Source organism: Phocoena sinus, chromosome 2 (genome assembly GCF_008692025.1).
Source record: "Phocoena sinus isolate mPhoSin1 chromosome 2, mPhoSin1.pri, whole genome shotgun sequence".
Classification (NCBI taxonomy): Eukaryota; Metazoa; Chordata; class Mammalia; order Artiodactyla; family Phocoenidae; genus Phocoena; species Phocoena sinus.
In genome coordinates this window covers 77,772,033-77,798,047 of record NC_045764.1, presented here as the reverse complement: position 1 = coordinate 77,798,047, position 26,015 = coordinate 77,772,033, and the positions used below count along the sequence as shown (strand labels likewise).

The following is a 26,015-nucleotide window of genomic DNA, read 5'->3' as shown; positions in this document are numbered from 1 at the left end:
TGAAAGGTTAGCTGGGATTATGACAAATAATCTCCAACAGCATTCCCAGTTTTTGCCTCAAGTAGATTATTCAGATAATACTGAGTTGTGTTATAGAGATTCTGTATTGGTGTGGGGCTCGGTTCCGTTCAGTGCTGGCTTAGTGTATGTATTTATTGAGTACCTAGTATGTGCCAGATACTTCTCTAGGTACTTTTTACCTGTTATATCATTTAATCATCATGGGAACCTTAAAAGAAAGATAATGGTATCCCCGTTTTAAAGCTGAGGATATTGAAGTTCTCTTTACCAACCAGATTAATGAATCCTTTTCATTCCCCCTGGAAAATATACTGACTGATGACAATGGCTCCATTAGTCCCTCATGTGTAACCAGTTATATTCTAGTATGCTTCTGTACTGCTCCAACGACATGAATTGTATCTTTACCAAGAATCAATTGTATTTGTTCTCAAACTGTTAATACTTATTTTTTAAAAATTAAACCAATGAGTTCATAAAGAAGGTTGTTTTATGAAAGCTGAGTTGAATACTTAGAATGAACAAGGAGCTATAAAATACTTTACTGAGTGTAAATTAGAGAAAAATTCTGGAAGGTTCTGAATTTATTTCTTTGCAAATGCATTGGTTTTTGCTATACTTTAAAGAAACAAGCTCTGAACACTGTGGAGAATGCATTAGGAGTATGACTTTATGCAAGAAGGGCAATGTGGAACTCTAATCAGAGGATCCATACTCAGAAAAACAGTCCTGATCCTAAATTTGGAGCCAAATGAAAAGTAAGACACAAGAGAGTGACATATGAAGATTAAAATGTCAGTTTTATTAATGATACCACGATTAGAGTTCACGGCTTTAAAGCTGCTGCTGCCAAATGGGCTTGCCAGCACTGCAAGAAAATACCCAGAATTTCTGTCTCATACCCTTCCAACACCTGATTGGAAGAATAGTGTCAATCAGTGGTATTAACAGCTTTTTATAATATTAGCCCCACGTGTTCAAGAACTGTGCACATTAGTCAGGAAGCTCACTCTTCCTTGGAATAGGGTAGGGAGGGCAGGGAATTCTTCTAGATAGAGACTTGAGGCTAGGTGAAGGTGATGCCTACATCAAAATATTGGGTTATGTCTTATGATTAAAATGTATTTAAGGTAGTGTATGGCTCATTCATTATACCTTCACTTTAATCTACTTTTGAAATTACGATTGTATGTTATATAGCTAAAAAGGAACAGAGCCTAAATCAAGCCTAGTCCTCTCTGCTTGATAAGCCTTTGGTTATTTTCACTAAATCACACTTGTTGAGGTTTCTTTTTTTTTTTTTTTTTTTTTTTTTTGGCTGTGTCGGGTCTTAGTTGTGGCATGCAGGATCTTTGTTGAGGCATGCGGGATCTTTCATTGTGGCACACGGGCTCTTCGTTGTGGTGCTCAGACTTCTCTCTAGTTGTGGTGTGTGGGTTTTCTCTAGTTTTGGCGCACAGGCTCCAGGGTGTGTGGGCTCTGTAGTTGTGGCGCACGGGTTCCAGGATGCGTGGGCTTTGTAGTTTGTGGCACACGGGCTCTAGTTGAGGCCCACGAGCTTAGTAGTTGTGGCACACGGGCTTAGTTGCCCCGCAGCATGTGGGATCTTAGTTTCCTGACCAGGGATCGAACCTGAGTCCCCTGCGTTGCAAGGTGGATTCTTTACAACTGGACCACCAGGGAAGTCCCTTGTTGAGGTTTCTTGTGGGCACCCTCTTGCTTCCTTTTTTCTATCTCTCTTTACTGATGTACCTGTTTCCTGAATTTTCCTCCTGGGACTTTGACTACAGAGCCTATTTTGTTTCATTCAGGAGAATAATCCTCAAACTGAAAAGCTTGTATCAAATAACATAATAGAATAGAATTGTAGCATACAGTAAGTGAAGAGAAAGAGAAAATAATCACCGAGGTGCTTTAAATACCTGAAATAATGTCCGGTCTCCAGCTACATACAAATTATGTTGAAAGAATTTGTGAATATATCCTCATACAGTGTTTTTGTTTACAAAAGTAATACATGCACATTAGTTTTTTTTTTAAGTTATTACTGTAAAAAATGTGATGGAGCATAAAAAGAAGTAAATAAAACCTTAAATTGCATTAATATGAATGTGGTATCAGAATCATAGATGCTAATGGTTCCACTATCGTCTTCAATGGGGTGGTGAATTCATTTTTATACTTTAAGAGTGATATTCATCAACTGTAGTGTCTAGAAGGGCGTGTTTAAGATTTGAGCTACTGTGACATAGGAGTAGTAACCAATAAATGGGGTGGGAAGACTAAGAACAAATGGGACTATTTATGCTCCGCGTTTTTGAATACTGTCATGTAAAAGAGGGCATAGACTTCTATGGTGTTCCTCTAGAACAGTGGAAGAAAAACTGTTTTGGTAAAGGGCCAGATAAATATTTTGGGTTTTGTGTTTGCAACCATTCAACTCTGCCATTGTAACATGAAAGTAATCATTTGGTAAACAAATGCACATGACTATATTCCAACAAAACTTTATTTCTAAAAACAGACAGTGGGCTAGATTTCACCTGCAGGACAGCTACTGCTGTAGAGGAGCACAGTTTTCATCTCAATTTAAGAGAGAATTTTCCAGGAGATTCTGTGTTTCACCAGTGGTGAAGACTATCTCGAGAGGTCTGAGCACCCCATCTCTGATTTATTGTAACCATCAGCTTAGCATGCTGTTGGTAGGACTTGACACTAACTAGGAAGATAGACCAGATGACTCCTAAGGTTTCTGCCAGTTTTTCCCTACCAGTTTTCCATGCTTACTTTATGTGGATGTACCACAGTTTCTTTATCCCTGTTAAAGGACATTTATGTTGTTTATGGTTTTTGGAGAATATGATTAGAATAGCTATGAACACTTTTATACCAGTTTTTCTGTGAACCAAGTTATCATTTCTGTAGAGTAAATACCCAGGAGTCTGACTTCTGAGTCATATGGTAATTGTGTGCAGCTTGCTTTATTTTTTTAATTTTTTATGTTTTTGGCAGTGTTCCTGCCTCTTCAGTCTTTTTTTAAAAATATAATCTTAATTAATTAATTGGCTGCATCGGGTCTTCGTTGCTGCGCACGGGCTTTCTCTAGTAGCGGTGAGCAGGGGCTACTCTTCGTTGCAGTGCGCGGGCTTCTCATTGCGATGGCTTCTCTTGTTGCAGAGCACAGGCTCTAGGGGCATGGGCCTCAGTAGTTGTGGTGAGTGGGCTCTAGAGAACAGGCTCAGTAGTTGTGGCACATGGGCTTGCTCCACAGCATGTGGGATCTTCCCGGACCAGGGCTCGAACCCGTGTCCCCTGCATCGGCAGGTGGACTCTCAACCACTGTGCCACCAGGGAAGCCCCACAGCTTGCTTTATTTTTAATAAATGTTTATTTCTTATTTTGAAGTAATTATATTCATTAGAGGAAATTTAAAAAGTGGGGGCAGGAAGTAAAACTAGGAAAAATACTGCCCACAGTGTCTCTGCTGAAACCTAAACACAGTAAAAATTTCAGTGTGTTTGTTCTTCCTCTTCCTCTTCCTCCTCCTCCTCCCCCCCCGCCTCCTCCTCCTCCTCCCCCACCCCCTCCTCCCCCTCCCCCTCCTGCACCTCCCCCTCCCCTCCTCTCCTGCTGTTCCCCTTCTCCTCCTCCCCTTCTCTTCCTCCTCCCTGTCCTCCTCATCTTTTTTCCTTCTCCTCCTCTTCTTTCTCTTCCTCTTCTGTTTTTACCTAGCAGTAATCATACTGAAAAAATAATTTAATATCCATTTTCTTTCTCTTAATTCCATTATTTATATATGACTCACTAGATGGAAATTTTCTAATTAGCATATGGCACAGTGTCTAGCATGTACATAACCATGATAACACATTTGTGTAAGTGAGTTACTATGGTGGGAGTTTAGGCAATGTGGCTGGCTACTATTAGATATTTTGGACTGAGCAGCCTTTTTTTACTCATCAAATTCTACTGTTTGGGTGACTATGGACTCCAACCAATTGCTGATTTTGGGGATGGTGTGGTTGATGCCAGCTACTAGGCTTGCCACTCAGACTGAATAGAATGTTAAGGCAGTTACACTTGTGCCATTTTTTATTATGTGAGTGATTATTTCTGGAGTAGACTTTTCATCTAAACCTAAGTAATGTATGAAGCTAACAACATGGAAATGTTTCCATGAGGTCTTAGAAACCATTTACTGCTAGCTCCGTATTTTTCTCCTTTTTACCTTTATTTTTATGTGTTGTGGGCTACTCCTGTTTTTAGAATGTTGGCTCTTGTCAGGTGATTGCTAAGGCTTTGATGTGGCCTTGTGGAACTCAGAAAAACACTGCCTTTGCATTTTGCTGAAGTGCTAGTCAGTGATGTTTCTGTCACCTTTGCAGCTGAAAGTTTGGCTAAAAGGATTGTTTGGCTTGAGGTTTGGGGATTAAATCCGTCTTCTGAGTCTTTCTGACCTGGCTTCTCATCATAGTTGGGTATTAGAGAATATTGTTAAGATAACAGATTCTGTAATTCAGAATTTAGAAATCAGGAAAGGTAGGGTTCCTTTACCTACTTAAAAAGGGGGTATCCTCTGGTTCTGGATAATATGGAGTAAACATACACCACCCTTTCTTTGCAACTGAATGGAACTGTAAAACCTGGACAGAATACATGGTAAATAGCAGCACGCAGATTGGAGAAGAACATCAGTTTTTGAATACCACCAAACTTCTAGGATCCCCTGGCCTGACCTCAGTGCAGCCAGAAACCTGGAATTGAGCACTGTGGTATAGAGAGAATGAGATCTAGAAGCCTTCTGATTCTGGCGTGAGGAGTTGCAAAGCTCAGAGAGTTGGGTCATTCTCTGCTTTTTTTTTTTTTTTTTTTCATTTACTCACAACCCAGTTTCAGGCAGTCACATGTAATGACATCAGTTTGCAACAGGTGTCTGAAGGAGCCAGAACTCTGAGGGAGGGGAGCCTTACTCTCTTTTTGATGCTGTGATTCAAAGTGGGCAGAGGCAAACTCCATTTTTAGTCTGTCCTCCCATTGTTTGACCCCCCCGCAGGCAGAGGTTACAGAAGTAGACTGTTCCTGGCTGGAGGACAGAAAAGGGTATTCTCAGGAAATTGGAAAGTGCCTTGGGGAGAAGAGGAAAGATCTTGGGAAAGAGACCTGTGAAGTTGTGTACACACACTTGAGCGCATTGAAGCTGTGCAAATGCATGGATCAGATCCTAATTAGCATTTTAAAATATTAATTAATTAATTTTTGGCTGCGTTGGGTCTTCGTTGCTGCCTGCGGGCTTTTTCTCTAGTTTTTCTCTCATTGTGGTGGCTTCTCTTGTTACTGTGCACAGGCTGTAGGCGCACGGGCTTCAGTAGTTGTGGCTCATGGGCTCTAGAGTGCAGGCTCAGTATTTGTGGCGCAAGGGCTTAGTTGCTCTGCGACACATGGGATCTTCCCTCTTCCCGGACCAGGGCTCGAACTTGTGTCCCTGCATTGGCAGGCAGATTCTCAACCACTGCCACCAGGGAAGCCCCCTAATTAGCATTTTAAAGACTTTGAATACTGAGCTGGATAAAACTCCACCCAGGTTGCAGACTGACCACTGGGTGGTGTATCCATGGGAAATCTAAAAAGCGTTGTAAAGGCTTTGAAAACTGAACTGACATTGAAACCACAACCTTCAGAAAGCATATTGGAACTTGCAGCTTGAACCTAACCAGGTCAACTGCCTGTGAAAACAAAAATATCAATATACTCCACAGGAATCAGGAAGATCCTGAGTTACATAATATATTATTAAAAATGTCAAGGATATAATCCACAGTTAATATGCAAAGAACCACGAATACCTCAACTCACATTGGAAAAGGCGATAATAGACCTTACTGACAAGACAATGAAGATGTTGGAATCATTAGACAAAGACTTTAACCAACCATTATAAAAATGCATGAATAAGCCATTGCAAATACCCCTTCAACAAGTGTTAAGCTAAAAGTATCAGCAAAGAAGTAAATGATATAAAGAGGAATCAAATATAATTTTCAAACTGAAAAATACAGTAATCATAATAAAAGCTCCCTGGATATATTCAGTGGCAGAAAGGAGAGGAAAGAGGAGAGAGTCACTGAACTTCATAGGGCAAGAGAAATTTTCCAATCTGAACAATAAAGAGAAAAATGATAGAAAAAAATAAGAGCTTCAGAGAACTGAAGCTGTAACATAAGGGCTAACATTTGTGTCGTTGGAGTCCCAGAAGGAGAGGAGAAATAGTGCGATGCAGAAAAACATGTTTGAAGAAATACTGGCTGAAAATTATAATTGCGTTAAAATTCATAGAACTGTACAACAAAAGGAAAATGAAGTCAATTTTATTGTGTGAGATTTTACAATAAATTTGAAAATGGGAGGTATTATGTTGTGATAATGTGGAATTTTTATTTAGCAGTGGTAATTCCTGGACTCTTTTGACCTTAGGAATGACTGGTTTCACAGTTGGTGATGGGGAAAGTTTTAGTCTTTTCTTTCCTTTTCTGCCTTATTACCTGAAGTGAATTAATAATTTGGTGTGAGTAGTGGTGGCAAGATGTTTAGTTTTTTTCTTCTTTTTAGAGCAACTCTTAGAATATGTGATAGTTTGGCTTCTTATATCTTTTTTTTCTAAACTATAGAAATTTCCTACTTATAAGGAATTGGAAGGATGTGAACAGCCCTGAGAAAATAGATTCCTATTTTTCTACTTACAGAATTTGTGGAATGTTAGTAAAAATTGGCAGCTTTGCTTATTTAATGCTAAAAATGTGCCATTAACTAAATACCTCTAATTTCACAGCTCTGTAGTCATTTGACAGGGATTGTACAGGTTCAAAAGGAAAGTAAACACCAGATTATCTATTAGAAGGGGAAAAAAATGGAAATGGTTCAAAATTGGATGCCATGAATTAACACATAATCATCTGTATAAATTCTCTTTGCCCTCTAAAAGAATGCTTAACTGCAGAGTTAAGCATTCTGCAGAGTTTTTTAGTGATATGGTGGTGATGAAATTGAGATATAAATAATGTATATTTCAAATGAAGAAACAGAGTCTTTGATATCTGCTTGATTTGTACAAGGTTATATACACACAATGATGAAATAGGGATTTGACTTGTTAAAATGATAGTTTCCTGGAGGAATTATTTTATCCAAATAATAGCGTGAAAAGTGTTTGCAGTCATGTCATTAGAGTTGCTTTTGATGGACTCTGAGAGGTGTCTTAGATGGGTTAAATTTTTCTTAATTTTATTTTTTGTTTATATTTGTTTTTTTTAAAAAAAAAAGACACTGAAGATCTTGGCCTGACAGGATTAGAAGACTTCCTTAGTGGAGCCTCATGGAATATGATTAGAAATGTGGATCAGGATGAGATTGTGGGAAGCCTTGATTGACAAATTCAGTAGTTTGGGGCTTTGAGGGACCCTTGAAAGATTTTTGAAGCAGTATTTGGGGAAGTTTTTACTAAGTGTAGTGTGGACTGGATTGATTAGAATACCAGTGATGGAGGGTAATGAGGGCATCTTGTTGTAGATAAAGGTCTGGATTAGGAAAATAATTGTAATGGAGTAAAATAGCTGGAGAGGATCTATTTTAAAGTGCAGCTAGGCTGTATTTTGTAATTTGACATTTAGCTCGTCCTGGTATATACCTGGTAGTGGAATTGCTGGGTCATATGGTATAATTCCATCTTTAATATTTTGAGGACCTGACACACTGCTTTCCAAAATGGCTGCACCATTTTACATTCTCACCAGCAGTGCATGAGGGTTCCAGTTTCTCCAAATCCTGGCCAACAATTGGGATTATCTGTCTTTCTGATTATAGCCATCCTGGTAGAACATCTTTTCAGGTACTTATTGGCTCTTTGTGTATCTTCTTTGGAGATCTGTTCAGATTGTTTGCCATTTTCAGTGACTGCGTTGTCATAGTTCTTTATATATTCTAGATACAAGTCCTTTATCAGACCTATGATTCTGTTGTCTTTTCAGTTTCTTTCAATTTTCATGATATCCAGTTTACCTACTTTTTCTTTTATTGCTTGTATTCTTGGTGTCATATATGAGAGACTTCTAAATGGAGCAGAGTAAAGAAAGAAGCAAGCCCTATATCATTGTCCCCTCTGTAGAGGGATTTTTTTTGATGCTTATAGTGTCATAGGATTTGGGCAGCTGCAAGTAACTAGCATGTTGGGATGATGTGCTTATTCAGTTAAGGTGGGGGAGGTCAGTTAATCAAAAGGAGAAGTCAGTTATTTTTCCCTGGACTAAGAAATTAAAATTTTTAAAGGGGTAATTTCCTTTAATTGATGGTTGTGAAATGATAAAATATAAAGTAATAAAACCAGTATAGTTTGGAAAATTACTTCCTCTGCAGATTTCAAAGAATAGTACAAGCTACCTAACTGTAAGGTGAGGTGGGTGGTCAGTAGAAGGGTCAAGGGATCCAGTGCAGATACAGAGTAGATGAGAGAGAGAAAAAGAAACATTCCTGGCTGTCATTTTCTTATGATCATGACTGTTGGTAGCGATTTTGGCTACCTTGGAAAATTGTTCAGTTTCTTAGGTGTATGTGTTTCATTTCTTTGATTCTCTAATGTTATAAGAAGTATCCTTGCTTTTAATGGGCGAATTAACTGAAAGGTAGAATCCATTTTAGTACTGATTTCCACCCCCACTACCATTTTTATGAATATGTAGTTTATCGTACACACACACACTTTTAATTAGACATGGCAGAAAGTCATTATTTCTTGTTCAGGAAGGACTCTCTCTCTAGTGTTAATAAACGTGTGTATTATTGACCGAAATTAAATGGTATATCACAGTCAACACTGTAATATGATATAAGCCATGTTTAAAACAGCCTGATGGATTTCTAGAGGAAAGGAATTTTAAATACAAAATGAAATAGTCTTTAAAATAAACTAATATTTCTTATGTATTTGAGCAAAAACAAAATTAAGTGAAAATTTTCTATTTCAGTTGGAAAGAGGTTAAAATAGCTATTAACTTATAATGTCTGACTAGGACTGGGTTAAGGAAAGTTGTCAATAATAGAAAAGTGTCTGGCACTGTTTTGTACTACTCACAGGTTGAGTTTTTGAGATCTATGGTTTCAGGTTTCTAGAAGTGTATCACTTGCATGAAAATCTACTGTTATGTCTGCGTTCTTGCCGAAGCATGTTCTTCCTATAATCAGGAAAGGACAATTAAAATATAATCAAAGAAGCCATGGAGTTTATCTAAAATATTTTTGTTCATTTAAAGAAGTATTTTTGTTATCTTTAACAGGAAGCTGCTGCTTTAGGAACAGGGGAAGGGAAGATTAGGAATATCTGTATTTTTCTTTAGTCCTTGTTCTAGTATATTGAAGACATAAAAGTAAAACTTGGAATTATATTAAAGTACAGTGATTCCCTGGGCACATGCACGGGTGTGCATGTCCTGTGTACTGTAACTGGTTGAGAGTTGGGAAATTAGATAGGTGATTTAGCTTTTCTGGCATGTTTTTTTCACATGTGAACGAGGGAAGGGGAAAAGGTACTCCAAGTTCTGTGATTTCTATGGTGGAGTTTCTTGCCTAGTTCTTACTTGCCAAGTGATTCCGTCCCCTAAACCTCCTGTGCTCCTGACACATATAACTAACTTAAGTATTCGGACCAGATGGCTTTGGCATGCTCTTATGCATTCTGGATCTTTCATTCACAAAAATTTATCTAAAGTCTTCTAGTACTTTTTAATTTTAATTAATATTTCTCACAGTACATTGTAGACTGTCTTCTAATATCTTAGGGCTGAGTGAGGATCCATTAATTTTCACTTCTCTGGGTAACTGATGATTTAATTGAGAGCTCACTAATGACTAATACTATGTAAACAGAGCTTGGGTTGTTTTTTCTTACATATGTGCCCGTATTGAAACTCGTCTGCTACTTTACCTCATTTATGAGTCCTTATGAAATATTCCAATAGCAGTCTTAGCATTTTGTTAGTCTGAGTTACTTTATTGTCATTTGTACACCCAGCCATTTAACTTGGATTCCCCGTCCAGGTTATTTGTCTTTTCTGATCACTTGTGGAATGCATTTGTACTTCTCCTGTGTCAGTAGATGTTTTCCCTGTCCTTGGTTCTGTTTTTCTGTCAAACCTTTAAGGAGGACAGAAAGATATCCTTTATTTCATCTAACTTAGGGTTTTGTTTTTGCTGTTGGTTTAGTAGTCCATATTACATATTTTTAGTCTTTATACTTCCACATTTTCTCAGGATGAAATCTAAGAGAGATTAGTTTTGTGTCACTCTCTATCCCCTCCTTTCCTTTCACATCCCCACCTCAGTAAGCTTTGTTCCTGAGCTCTCTGTGGGACTGAGTCAGTGGACCTTCTCCTTGTTTCAGACTAGCTTTTTGAGAGTCATGAGACCAATTTATCTATACAGTTTAGGCTTTCTTCTGGACCTCCCTAAGAACAAGTAGAGTTATTAATCTGCATGCCCTCTGACACAGTAGCTCTAATCACTTAGCAGTCCCATTTCTCTGAGACTGTCAAAAGTCATGGTTGGTTGTCATTAAAACCTAGAATTTCTTTGTATCAGTTATCTTTTACTCTTTGATCTTATATTTGTGACTTCTTCAGAAATTACCTAACATCTTTCTTGATCAGCTTCTCTAATAAATAGTGAAGCATGGAATTTGAATATTTATTTTCACTTTATTCCCTAAATAAGAGCTTTTATTATTAAAATTCTTTTTAAGTTACTTGCAAAATGATTCCCGAACTCCTTTCTAGTGGTATGATTTTCTTTTGAGAAGTTTTCTTCTCTTCTTGAAAACATGATTGTATTCATTCTTTTTTTTTTTTTGCTGCGTTGGGTCTTCATTGCGGCGAGCGGGGGGTAGTACTCTTTATTGCGGTGCGCGGGCTTTTCATTTTGGTGGCTTCTCTTGTTGCGGAGCACGGGCTCTAGGCACGCGTGCTTCAGTAGTTGTGGCACGCAGGCTCGGTAGTTGTGGGTCGCGGGCTCTAGAGCGCAGGCTCAGTAATTGTGGGGCATGGGCTTAGTTGCTCCGTGGCATGTGGGATCGTCCTGGGCCAGGGCTCGAACCCGTGTCCCCTGCATTGGCAGGTGGATTCTTAACCACTGTGCTACCAGGGAAGTCCTGTATTGGTTCTTACCGGCTCTCTCTCATAGAATAAAACTTTAATGCAACCACGTAGCAAAAATATTCTGAGTCATTAACTTCTTGTTCAGTCTACATTCCTGATATTGTTTATAAAATGGACTGTATGTTTGTAGACTTATCTTGACATAACATTTGATGGCTGTTCATATTTTAAATTAGTGATACTTAGTAACAAGTAAATTGATTCTTTCCCCATTTGTCTTCACCAGTGTATTCAGTATCCAAAGAAAGTTCTTTGGCAAGTGCATAACCTGACTGAAATGTCAGGGAACAGATGGAAAGGAGTTCCACAAGAATTGGCTGAATAGTAGGAGTTTGACTTTCTGAAAAATAGCTTTACTGACTTTCCTTTCCTCCAAAAGTAATATGAAGAAGAGCTCAACCTTCAAATGAAGGAACAGCTGTTTTTAAGCTGGTATTTAGTAGAAAGAGATAGAAGCCTTTTCAAATAAAGTCTTAACCCTATGATTTATTTTTGAAAGGCTGTGAGTTCTCAGGACATTGAGGATGTCTCATGATCAGATGTAAATACAAGAAAACACAATTCAGAGCCAATTCAAAAATTCTTCTGAATTTTTCTAATAATATTGCTGCCTCAATTAGGGTGAAAAATTGCATGTAGTGTGATTGGCTTACTCATAATATGAATATGAAGGGAACTGAGTTTATTCATGATTATATAAATGGGAATTGTGGAAGTTATTACAGTCACATTCTGTGCTCTATGTGCATTTAGCATATCCACGCACATTTTTAAGTTTTACCATAGAATGCTGAAGATCAAATTCATAATACTGTATAAATCCCTTTAAAATTATTGATCCATTGCATGATCGACTCATGTGAGTCTATAAAGAGGCTCTCAGGTATTAAGTTTAACAAATTAAGCTGTCATTTTCACAATTACATGAAGAATTTGAGGCAGGAGACTCTACCTGACGTCAAATATTAGACAAAACTAAAAATGCATTGGAAGGACATAGAGTTGAAGAGAAAGCTGAGAATTTTGTCAGCCTAACAAATTTATCTGTGACTGCTGGGGTTATCTCTGATTACTCATCTCTTAATACATTAAAATTAGATACAATCGGGCTTCCCTGGTGGCGCAGTGGTTGAGAGTCCACCTGCCGATGCAGGGGACATGGGTTCGTGCCCTGCTCTGGGAGGATCCCACATGCCGCGAAGCGGCTGGGCCTGTGAGCCGTGGCCACTGGGCCTGCGCGTTCGGAGCCTGTGCTCTGCGACGGGAGAGGCCACAGCAGTGAGAGGCCCGCGTACCGGGGGGGAAAAAACAAAAATTGGATACGATCTTCATGATAAATCATTTGTGCATACTATTGAACCAAATAATTCTCTTATTGCTTTTTAAATCATCAGATGGAGAAATTAGTGCTGTGTCCTCTATGTTTTTTTCTTTTGGGTCCACATAAACATACTTTGCAAGCCTTTGCCATGGTGGGAATTAATTGTGGCGATGGAAGCTAAAATGTTTCATGCTGACTTTACAGTGTGTATATACTGCAGAAGTTAGACAAGGGAACTAAGTTAAACAAAGATCTAGAGCTACTGCCAAGCCTGAAAACAACAATGGTGCAAAGAAGAGAACAGCATGCTTGGTCCAAAGCCAACAAAATCCAAATGTAAATTTGCTTGTTGAGAGGCATCACGTGTAAATGGGCTTATTTTGGCAACTGCTGGAGTTAAAATACAAAAGACATCACTTATGCAAAAGCAAAAGTAATTGAGGTTTGGGGTTGTTTTGTTTGGTTTTTTATAAGAAAATGGTCTTTCCGAATTTATAGTAGCCATTTAGTTTGTATGAAGAACGCTGCCTTTCACTTTTGTTAAAATCCATTTATTGTTTACCTAATCCCATTACTAGTGAGCTGTCTTCATATTCATGAAAGTTATTTTGGGTGACATAAGAAGAAGACATGACCATTATATCAAAAGTTTACTGAGCACATTTTTGAAAAAAGTCTTGGATTGGGGCCCATAATTAGAATCCTTTCTTGGTATGTTTGCAGCATATTTTATATTGTGAATATAATTGCCATTTTCTAGCCCTTGCCTGTATGCCATTTACTGGATGTAATTACAAAAATGCCTTTTACCTTATTTTATGGCAGGGAATAAAGTAAAATGAATGCCTAGCTAGTTGTGGGTCTGACTCAGTTGTGGCTCATTAGATGGCCTTGGGTGAAAGGAAACAAAAGTAGGAAGGGTTTCTTTGAGGATAAAGTTAAGGAATGAAAACAGATCATTCTTACAGAGATAAGATATAAGAAATGGACATCATTTTTCTATCTTTAAAAAACAGTGGTTTCCCCTCCTTCATTGGATGATATTATTTACATATAAATTTTCTTATGAAGTCTTAGGTGTTCTCTTTTCTTTTAAATGTAAAAACACATTAACGTGAGATATGCCCTTTTAAAATTTTAAGTGTAAGGTACAGTATTGTTAACTGTATGCACATTGTTGCACACAAAATCTCTAGAACATTTTCATCTTGCATGACTGAAACTCTGTTTCCATTGAACAGTACCTCATTTCTCCCTTCCCTTAGCCATTGGCAACCATCATTCTACCTTCCTGTTCTGTGAATTTGACTCCTTTAGATACCTCATCTAAGTGGAATCATGCAGTATTTGTCCTTCTGTGACTAGCTTATTTTACATACCAGAGTGTTCTCTAGGTTCAGCTATGTTGTAGTATATGACAGGATTTCCCTTTTTCAAGGCTGAATAGTATTCTGTTGTATGAATGTACTGTGTTTTCTTTATCCATCCATTTATGGATGGATATTCATGTTGTTTACACCTCTTGGCTATTGTGAATAATGCTGCAGTGAACTTGAGAGTGCAGGTATTTCTTTGAGGTTCTGTCTTTGGTTGTTTTTTATAAATACCCAGAAAAAACAGGATTGCTGGATAATATGGTAATTCTATTTTACATTTTTTGACAAACCTCTGCACTGTTTTCCTCCATATTGTTACAGTCCCACCAACAGTATATACAGGGTTCCAGTTTCTCCACATCCTTGCTGATACATATTTTCTGTTTTTTTTGTTTTGTTTTGTTTTCTATAATGGCTCTCCTAACAGGTGCAAAGTAATATCTAATTGTGGTTTTGATTTGCACTTCCTTGATGATTAATGATCTTGAGAATCTTTTCATACACTTGTTGGCCATTTGTATGTGTTCTTTGGAGAAACTAAGTGTTCTTAATTCACTTAAAGCAGTATTTAAGTTGATGAAATTTCTGTGAAGTAAAAGATCCTTAATTTCTTGATGTGTTTGTGATTGCATTTGAATTGTGCATAATTAAGAGAAAATATTTAAATATATACATGTTTAAATGATAATGTATGTTAGACTGGAAGGAGGTCTGTATTTGCCCAGTGATTGCTTTTGGCTTAACTTAAGATTTAAAAAAAAAAAACCACCTTATTTTTTATTTTTTAAAATTTATTTTATTGAAGTATAGTTGTTTTACAGTGTTGTATTAGTTTCAGGTGTACAGCAAAGTGATTCAGTTATACGTACATATGTATATATATTCTTTTTTATTCTTTTCCATTATGGTTTATTACAGGATATTGAATACAGTTCCCTGTGTAAAAGCCATTCTTTTTAAAAAAAATTTATTGAAGTATAGTTCGTTTACAGTGTTGTGTTAGTTTCAGTTGTACAGCAAAGTGATTCAGTTACACATACATGTAAATATACATATTTTTTTACATTCTCTTCCATTATAGTTTATTACAAGACATTGAGTGTAGTTCCCTGTGCTATACAGAAGGTCCTTGTTGGTTATCTGTTTTATATATAGTAATGTATATAATTTAATCCCAAATTCCTAAATTATCCTTCCTACCCCTTCCCCTTTGGTAACCATACGTTTGTTTTCTGTGTCTGTGAGTCTGTTTCTGTTTTGTAAATTTGAGAAAAGCTTATTTTTAAATTATATAAACTCATTAAAAAATTTTCAAATGATGTAACCTTATTTCAGGAAAAATTGAAAACAGAAAAAAGGAAGCAAATAACAATCCAACTTTTTAAATGAACCTATTAGTACTTTTTGTATTTCCCTCCAGTTTTTTCCCCCTTAGGCATTGTTTTTAAGTAGTTATCATAGTAAACATGCAATTTGTATCTTGCTTTTTTACTTAAAACTGTGATGGAAAGAAACTTATTAAAAGAAGCTTAATAGATAAAAGAGAAAAATAAGGTAGAATGGTTTTGTACATTCAGATTGGACAGTTCCAAATTGGAAACAGTCAAAAAAAAAAAAAAACTTTTTAAACTAAATGGGAAAAGTGAAGAAAGCAGAGATGCTAGGAGGAAAAAATGGGATATAACAATTGCATTATTGCATTTATGAGAACATAGACATGAGTAAGAGCACATTATATTAAATCTGCAATAATGAGCCACATGACTCTACTAGGCTTTAAATTTTTTATTAAGAATCTATCTGTGGATTTAAAAAATACAGTTTAGGGCTTCCCTGGTGGCACAGTGGTTGAGAGTCCGCCTGCCAATGCGGGGGACGTGGGTTCGTGCCCCGGTCCGGGAAGATCCCATATGCCGCGGAGCGGCTGGGCCCATGAGCCATGGCCGCTGAGCCTGCGCGTCCGGAGCCTGTGCTCCGCAACGGGAGAGGCCACAACAGTGAGAGGCCCGCGTACCGCAAAAAAAAAAAAAAAAAAAAAAATACAGTTTAACACTTCTTACACCATTGATTAATTATTTTCATTTTAATGAACTTTTTGTTCATTAGAGAAGCTCTTCCAGGGCATACATTCTATTTGTTGAATGAATCAGCATGCTCAGAGAGCGTTCCAGATTTGTGACTGATTCACTTTACTGATTTTTCTTCTTTTCTAAAGCTATTCTAAATTTTTAAAATCAGTCTTGCTTTTACACATTTTTGTGGCCAAAATTAAATGCATCCTTTACTTTGTTAGAGTTAAAGCTTTTCATTCTGACTCTCAGTCACATGGGATTTTCAGGTTAATTTCTTCTAGCACCATTTTTGGGGCAACATCTTACGCTTGAAAAGAATTCAGTATTTTCCAGGGTTCATAGATTTGTTATGATTTCCACATAAATATATGTCTTTAAGTCAGTGGATATAAAATGTAAAGACATTTATGGAGGGGGGAGCATTTCATCTGCTTTATTGACTTTAACTTGCTTCATCATTTGTGGGGCTGATGGCCTACCACAGCGAAGATGTAAAAAGCAAATAAGAGACACTTGTTGGTGGGGGAGTGAATGACAAAGTATGGTTCCTAACTCACAGTAGACCTTAAGTAAATGCTTATTGAATAGAAATTGTTAAATTGTGGAAAGAGTCATGATTAGGTAATTGTACAAAACAGTGAGTGACTTAATGATAGTATTTTCTGTCTTGTGTTACCTTAATCTTTTAAAATAACACACTAAAACACTGTAGGGAAACGGTTTTGTGAGGATAGGTCATTGTAAACACTAAGAAACTACTACATGCAAGGTGCTTTCCAAGCATTTTACATGCTGTCTCATTTAAGTAGGCAGAGCCATTGTTATCTGATTTTCACAAATGAGGAAACTGAGGCAAAGAAAAAATGTGACATTTAAGTCCTACAATTTGAACTGTTTGGCCTACTACCTTGACTCCTTCGCCTACTCCTCCAGTGTATGAAGATACCGTCATCCTTCGGTATCTGCAGGGGATTGATTCCAGGACTGTGCTGGAATGCCATAATCCATGGACGCTCAAGTCCCTTGTGTAAAATGGCATAGTATTTGTGTATAACCTATGCACATCTCCCATATACTTTCAGTCATCTCTAGATTACTTATAATACCTAATACAATGTAAATGCTATCTAAATAGTTGTAAATATAATGTAAATGCTATATAAATAGTTGCCAGTGTACATCAAATTGAAGTTTTGCTTTTTGGAACTTTCTGGGATTTTTTTCCTCAACTGTTTTCCATCCACGGTTGGTTGAATTTGCAGATGCTAAGCCTGCAGATTCAGAGAGCCGACTGTACTACTTCTTTTTTATTTTCTAGGGTTTTGTCTCATAAAAGCAGGGAAAAATGAAGCTGATATGGCATAAACTTGAATGTCTTTGCAGCCTGAGTACCTTCACAGTGGGCTTCACCTTGTGTCAGTGTTCTACTCTGTGGTTAGACTTTGAGAGATGACGTCATTTACTATGAATAATCAATCATTCATGTTGAGGAAGATTGTTGCCCCAGCAGGCTATCATTATTCCGGTCAGAGAGGAACTGATACTGGAAAAGGTAACACCACAAATGGGAAATACAACCTAGATCCAGTCAGTTCGTTAAACAACAGATACCAACCTTCCACAATATTTCTCATGTGGCAAGACTGCCAAATGAGTTTTCTAACAATGAGAATTAAAAGGTCATCTATGCAGTTTCAGACAGCTTATATTATTGAGCATTTACTGTGTGACAGACACTATACTGATTATCTAATAAGTACCATCTTATTTAATTCTCATCCTCAGTCTGTGAGTTATATACTATTATTAAACCCCATTTTATAGAAGAAGAGACAGAGTCATCACATACCTAGTAAATGGAAAAGCCTCGGATTGTGCTTGGGTCCATCTGACTGAGCATTATTTTCCGGATATGGCTTTGGTAGTTTCCTGATATGCTTTGTTGAGCTGAAAGGACAGAGTTAGAGACTAAGTAGTGAAATTGGGTATAGAAGGAAATCAACTAGATCCATTTTTTCAGGCACTCTTAAAACTTCTGGAATAAATATATTAAATGTTTAGAATGTGTTAAGTTTTCTTCACTCTATGAATAAATAACTTACTCTAAGTGAAGGCACACCAAGGGAGAAATTGAGTGGTTTTCCTGGGATAGCAGGAGCTTTGAAAGCTAACCTGATCAAAGATAGGAATGCTGGTTTGAAGGTCTGGAGGAAAAACTAGACCAGAGATTCAGATGTTGAGAAGAGGTGAGAAGAATACCAGATAATTAAGATATTTGATATTGTATGCAGGTACAGAATTGAGTAAATCAAATCAGTGCAGTTCAAGCCTTTTCACTTTGAGACTAACAAGGGGATACATAAAACAAGAGGATATATTACTTAGAATTGAGTGTGTGCTTATTTGCTGAGTTGGTGGAAGACAGATCTGTTTTTGTTCACTATGAAATCTAAGTATAGTTATTTTCTCTTCCTCTTCTCTATCAAAGCAGCTCTGAACAATTTATAAACTCCTCATATTTACCCATCCTTTCCCCTATCTTGTTAATGGCATAATTGAGGAGGTCACGAAGCTAAGTCTAGTTCCTTGCTCATAGGGAGAAATCCATTTAAACTATGCATTTTATCTTTACAACTTCTTTGGGTTTAAGGTTTTAAGGGGCAAATAATGGCTAACTCAGCCAAATGCCACAAAGTTCGAATGAATTAGGTGCCGACTTACGGAAATATTGTCAACTAAAAGTACTCTGCCAGCATTTTACCATTGACATCACTTTTTCCGTAGCGTTTTAAATACCTGAAAGGCCTTCTGAATGATACTTGGGAAACATTTTAAATTATTCTCAGAGGTACAGATAGGTTATTTTATCATAGATGTTTATAGAGCAAAATTGTGAGATTTTAACCTCTTAACCTGTATTTGCTAACTCTGGGTCTCTAAACCATTCTGTTAGATTAGGCTGTCTTCTATTTGTATATCAGTTACAATCTTATTTTCAGAAATACTGAACAGGATAACGATTTCATACACTTAAAACTATTCAAAAATAATAATTTTAGGGCTTCCCTGGTGGCGCAGTCGTTGAGAATCTGCCTGCCAATGCAGGGGACACGGGTTCGAGCCCTGGTCTGGGAAAATCCCACATGCCTTGGAGCAGCTAAGCCCGTGCACCACAGCTACTGAGCCTGCGCGTCTGGAGCCTGTGCTCCGCAACAAGAGAAGGCTGCGACAGTGAGAGGCCCGCGCACCGTGATGAAGAGTGGCCCCCGCTCACCACAACTAGAGAAAGAACTCGCACAGAAATGAAGACCCAACACAGCCAAAAATAAATAAATAAATTCATTAAAAAAAATAATAATTTTAGTAGTTTAGTAGAGATGCTTAATATAAGAAATTGTAATGGTGCTGAATGACCACAGATTGATTGGATTATGGAGATCTTCACCTTGAGCAGAAATTGAAGATCAGCTTTTAAGTGTTAGATGGTAGTATCTTACTGCAATAGCACAGAGGTATTAAAAAATTATTCTTGACTTTCCCCTCTTCTGCTTTATTTGGATTGTGAGGGAAAACAAATATTTCTGAAAATTTTGTAGACAAAATTTACCCTCAGCTGAATAAACCTTTCCTTTAAACACTGGATATAAATCACATTTTAACAACATAAAATTTTCTACCTTTTACTTGCATTACATTTTCAAAAATAACATTGCATTTACCTTCTCACCCTTTAGATTTAGTTTTATCTCCTGGGTGTAATTGGAAGAATTTACCAACCTTAAGCCACCACTCATATTCTCCCACTGAAGTTAAACCATGGTGAAAGACCGAGCTCTCTTTCCTGTTTTACAAAAATCATGCACTCCCTATCATTTGGATAGTTTTTTTTATTATATCATTTTGGTTTGTACCAACCTAACATTGTTATGCTGCTGTTTATTTGACTTATGTATGTACCCATTCTTCTCTAGGAACCCACAAATTTACAGTTTTATGTACATAAGACCAAATATGCTCATAATATGATAAAATTCACTTAATTTTATATTAATTTAAAATAGCATTTCACTTTTACGGTGAAGTTTTTATGCATTAATTTCTCAGGAACCTCTGAAAGAATTAATCATATGAACAGTCTTTCTTTAAGTTCTTTGTACAGTTTTTCAAAGCATTATTATTTTAAATATATGATAGCATTGTGATGTTTGCATTAGTAATAATCATTCATTTTATTCCATATTGCCAGTCCCAAAATTGGAAAAAGAGAGATATTGATTGTAGGAATAGATAATGTTTGAAAGGTAATGGAAAGGTAAGGCTTGGATTTTACGCATTTTTTTTAAATGTTTTATTTATTTTATCTTATTTATTTTTGGCTGCGTTGGGTCTTCGTTGCTGCGCGTGGGCTTTCTTCTAGTTGTGGCGAGCGGGGGCTGCTTTTCATTTTGGTACGCGTGCTTCTCATTGTAGTGTCTTCTCTTGTTGCGGAGCACGGGCTCTAGGCATGCGGGCTTCAGTAGTTGTGGCACACGGGCTCAGTAGTTGTGGCTCGCGGGCTCTAGAGTGCAAACTCAGTAGTTGTGGTGCATGGGCTTAGTTGCTCCGCGGCATGTGGGATCTTCCCGGACCAGGGTTCAAACCCGTGTCCCCTGCATTGGCAGACATTCTTAAACACTGCGTCATAAGGGAAGCCCCTAAAGGAAAAAACTTACAGATATTTGCTTTCTATTGCTTCAGCAAAGACCAGGCTAGTGCTTTTATATCAAATCACCATGTCATCCTTGCCACACATGTGTAGACTTCTATTTGAACTTCAAAGAATACCTTAGAAGTCAGTGTCTCTTTCTCTTATGGTATCTAATATTGGGGATCATTTGCTTTTGGTACCCACTACTGTTTCTAAAGCTATCACTTGACTATGGTACTAGTATGTTTCTTGTTTTAAAATTTTAAACTCTTCATTCCAAGTTGTGCTTTGTTAGTATTTAAATTTCTCCTGCTTAGAATTGCTGAGCTCATTAGATTTGCATACAAGTTGATGTTTTTCACTGATATGGGAAACTTTTTGCCAAATTTTACTCCAGATATATAATCTGCCTCATTTTTTCTCTCATCTCCTTCTGATACTCAGATTACATGTATTTTAGACCATTTAGTATGGTCTAATGGGTAGCTAAAGCTCTACTCTTTTTTTCCCAATATTTTTTATCTTCAATGTCACTTACCATTTCTTCTTCTGGTTCCAGTTCATTGTTAAGCTTATTCAACAGATTTTTTATTTCAGTTATTGTAATTTTAAATTCTGGAATTCCCATTTTCAAAAGCTTTTCTTTACTGAGAGTCTCCATCTGTTCATTCATTTTGACCATCTTTTTCTTAAAGTCTTTCAATACTTATAATAGCTGTTTTTTTTTTTGTTTTTGTTTTTGTTTTTTTTTGCGGTACGTGGGCCTCTCACTGTTGTGGCCTCTCCCGTTGCGGAGCACAGGCTCCGGACGCGCAGGCTCAGCGGCCATGGCTCACGGGCCCAGCCGCTCCGCGGCATGTGGGATCTTCCCGGACCGGGGCACGAACCCGTGTCCCCTGCATCGGCAGGTGGACTCCCAACCACTGCGCCACCAGGGAAGCCCTAATAGCTGTTTTAAAATCATTTTCTGCTTATTCCAACATCTGTCATCTTGAGATGTGGCTGTATGGAATGTGTTTCCTAGACTATAGGTCACATTTTAATTTCTCCACACATCTATTAATTTTTTATTTCATATTTTTCAATGTAGAAGATGGGTTATAGAGGTTTTAGTTTCTCTTCATCTGCAGAGTTTTGTTTTTGCTCTATAAAACAAATAAGAATTTACATTATTTGTAAGTAGTTAAACATTTTTGGTCAGTTATCTTGAGGCTTGATTTTATGCTTTGTTAATGCAGGCCTGTGGAAAGCTCAAATTATTTATCAAGCCCTCTAATTACTTTCCTCCCTGGTACCCAGCAGTTGAAACCCAACTGTGGCTTTCTCCTTTCTTTGTTTCCCTCCTTAATTTCCAGCCACACTGGCATTCCCAAATTCTATGTTTTGGCTCCTTCCTTAAGCAAAGAAAATAGTGACTTTCTGCTTATCTAGCCACCACATGCCATGCTGCCTGGGAAATGCCCTCATCAGACAAATCATAAAGATTTGGATCTTACCTAGTGAGTCTGGTTATATTTTTTCACTGATCAGATCCTTTTCAGTTTTTGCCTCCTTTTGTTTATTCTTCCTTGTCTTTAAACAGTTGTTTTTAAAAGTTTGGTCCACAGTTTATAATTGTTATTTTCAGTTGAATAAACTTAGGAACATTTTGTTGTTTTATAAAACATTTTCCTCACCCCATTTATATCCCTTTTACTCCTTCCTTGTCAACTCTACCTGAGAAGCATCCACAGTCTTTATTTTTGACTATGATTTTGTTTTTTCTGTTGTAGGTCAACATATAAATGAAATCAATCTTTGGTATCTGGTATCTTTTATTAAGCATAATGTTTTCAAAATTTTGTGCATGTCGTTGCATGCACCACTAGTCTGTTTTTTTTTGTATTGTTGAGCAGTATTGCATTGAATGAATAAACCACAGTTCCTTTATTCATCTTCTTTATTGATGGGTACCTGGATTATTTCCAGTTTTAGCTCTTATGAATACTATTCTTAATATTCATGTAAAAGACTCCTTGTGGGTGTACTTTTTTCTCACTTTACCTTGCACAAATACCTAGGAATAGTATTGTTGTGTTAAAGGATATATGTGTTTTTATCTTTTAAGAAGCTGCCAGTTTTGCAAAGTGTATCATTTTCCATGTCCACAGGCAATATGTAAGATTTGGGGTGCAGATCTTATTTTTCTGTCCAGATTATATTCTGTTATATAATAGAGATGATTTTTAATGTAAATTTTAAGTTTCTGGTAAATAATTTTGATAACCAGTCCTTTACTTTTAAACTAAAAATACTCTGAGATTTCAAGAGTGATATGGGTAGCAGGGCCAAGATGGCGGAGTAGAAAGACACTGAGCTTACCTCCTCTCACAAATACACCAAAATTCACAAATATCTGCAGAACAACCATCAGTGAAAAGGAACAGAACCTACCAGAAAAGATCTTCTACAACTAAAGACATGAAGAAGGGACAACAATGAAATGGGTAGGGGAGTGGACTCATGATATAATTAAGTCCCATACCCCTGGGTAGGCAACCCACAGACTGCAGAATAATTTTATTGCAGATGGATAAAGAAGATATTATATGGAAAAGAATCTGAGAAAAAGCATATGTATAACTGAATCACTTTGCTGTACACCTGAGACTAACACAATATTGTAAGTCAGCAATACTTCAATTTAAGAAGAGAGTGGTATGCTTTATTTACATAGGCAATGTTCAACTTTTTCAACTAGTTTAATAGCTCTAAAAGTTGGATGGTGGGGGAGTGTTTTGATGTAATTATTCACCTTCATAAGTTGTAGATGTTTTTAAATTACTTAAATTCAATTTTTTAAGGGCTAGACACTAATTATGAGAGTATAAAATTTAGAAATCTTTACATGGCAGTAATTTTTGCTTACATGTTACTGTAATAAATACCTGTGAGTATGAACAAGAGAGTTTTAGTTCATTCCATTAGAGCTCTGAGCTAATGTCAGGTGTTTCATTTGAGTGTCTTCTTGATGTGGTTACCTTTGTTCTGTGCTTTGGTCATCAGTTGTATCCCTTATGAATGCTCTTTTGCAAACTCATACTGTTCATCGTGGGACTGGGGAAAGTGAATGTAAGTAGGTAAGTAAAAGCTGTAGCTGCTACTAGAAAACCTGTCCATATATTAATTAGCAGTGTCATTTTGTATACAAAAACTTTTTCATTGAGTGTCTCCTATGTATTTAGCACTGTAGGTGAAACAGAATGAGGGCTGAATGTGGTCTTTGGTCTTAAATTAATTTGAGACCCCATGTTGGATGGTGTTCTCTTAACAACAATATAACTTCTGTGCTGTGCGACGTAGATTTATAAGTATAAATATTAAAGAGAGGACCTAGTAAGGATTAAGGAGGTTGGTCATGTTTTATAGCAGAGGTGGAATTTAAAGTAAGCATAAAATCAGTAAGAATTAAGTGTAGAGGAGATAGAAGTGCCAAGAGGAATAATAAGAGCAGTAAGTGTTCATGAATAGTGCTGTGTACAATGAATGTGCCTCATGGTTACAGTTGAGAGTTTGAATGCAAAACACTGAATGACAGCTCCTTGAGGGGCAGGGTTTCTGTGTCTTGTGCATGTTTCTATCAACAGTGCCTAGAGCATGACACTGTGTATGCCATAATAGGAAATTAGCGTTTTTGGCTATTAGGGTTGGAAGCAGTGAGGCAATTGTAACTGGGTTTTCAAAGGCTTTAAACATAGGAGGGACAAAACCTAGCACAATTGATGGTAAACGTTTGTGGAACAGAGGAGTAAATATTCAGTTTCAGGTTGAAGAATTTGGGATTAATTCTGTTGGTGGTGGGGCACTGGAAGTGTTTACTTTTTAAATCTGGGGGTAATATGTTTTGAAGATTTGTTTTAGGAAGACTACAATGGCAGGCTATTATTAGGTTAAATATTTTGAAATAGTGTTTTAGGGAGATTCAGAGAGACTCTAGCAAAAGAGTCTAAGTAGGATATCATGAAAGCTCAGAATAAAAAGGTGGTAGTAGAATGGAAAAGCTGCTTCAGGAGACATTCATAAAGAATACTCAGTATAGGGATAGTGGAGGGAGAAGAGAAGAGAAAATCAAAGATGATGCCAGTTTGACCTGAACTATTATAGTACTACCTGTAGTATTAGAAATATTAATAATTAGGGTCCAAAGGCATATGAGGAAGAAGTGAAGGGTATGTGAAAAGTCTAGTTTCAGATATGGGTTTAAGATGATGGCAGGAGAGCTGAATGAAAGCTTCCAGCAGGATTTGATGATTCAAGATGCAAAATACAGAACTGAGCTTAAAGCTGGGAATGTGCATTTGGAAATTGATCATTCAGATGGGATAGTCAAAATCATAAAACTGAGTGAGCAGTTGAAGGGGTAGAGCATAAATTGAGAAGTTCTTGGAATGAAGAGCAGGTACTTTTAGTTTTTCACTAGAAGGGGAAGTGTTAATATATAGAAATAGGGGCCCAAAGGTTAATGTCAGCAAATCCCAGGGAGGCAAGGTGGTTAACAGTATTGGATGCCATAGAGCAGGGGTAGGCAAAATATGGTCCATGGTTCATCACTTGTTTTTATAAATAAAGTTTTATTGGAATACAGTTACTCTTTATTTGTTTACATATCGCCTTTGACTCCTTTTGTGCTACAGTAGTAGAGTTGAACAGTTGGTAAAGAGAGGGTATGACCCACAGACATACAATATTTACTGTTCGGCTGTTTATAGGAGAAATTTGTAGACCTCTTCAATAGAGATCTAAGAAATTAAGACCAAGAAGGGGCCTTTATGCTTTATGATTAGAATAACCTTTGATGACATGAAAGAGTTCAGTTTTATCATATAAACAAATGTTTACTGAGAGCCTTCTTTGTGACTGGCATTGGGTTTTGCTGGTGTGGTCTAGGAAGAGGCTAGATACTAGCAAGAGATTCATTAATGAGTAAGTGCATAAATTGAAAGGAGTGAAGGTAGTCAATGTAAATTTTTGTTTTGTGAATTTAGAAATAAGTGAGTGGGAGTTTGAAGAGTATATGAGGATGGGATTTTAAAATATGAGGAAATATGGAAAATATGGAAAAATTTTTACAGAGTTCCTTTGAGAGAGGCAGAGTGTGTTGCCATTACAGGAATTAATGGTCTAAGACTTGAACGCAGGGAGTACGCAGGCCTTATTACAGGAAATGAATAGAACTGTTTGTGGAATTAAGAATAGTAATTGCTCACACAGCTGTTTTTAAATAGCAAATTGTGTTAGGTAATCAGCAAAAATCCACCAAAATGTACTTATGCAGAAGCTGCTTTATTGGTACTGGCTTATGAT

The 26,015-nt window shown here is 37.1% G+C and overlaps 1 protein-coding gene and 1 pseudogene across 1 annotated transcript in view; one reads left to right on the top strand and one right to left on the bottom strand.

Moving 5' to 3' along the window:
• LOC116749824 overlaps positions 1–16,937 on the bottom strand; it is a 117,136-nt pseudogene extending 100,199 nt beyond the window's left edge.
• Positions 1–26,015, top strand: part of TCF12 (transcription factor 12) — a 393,445-nt gene that overhangs the window by 122,117 nt on the left and 245,313 nt on the right.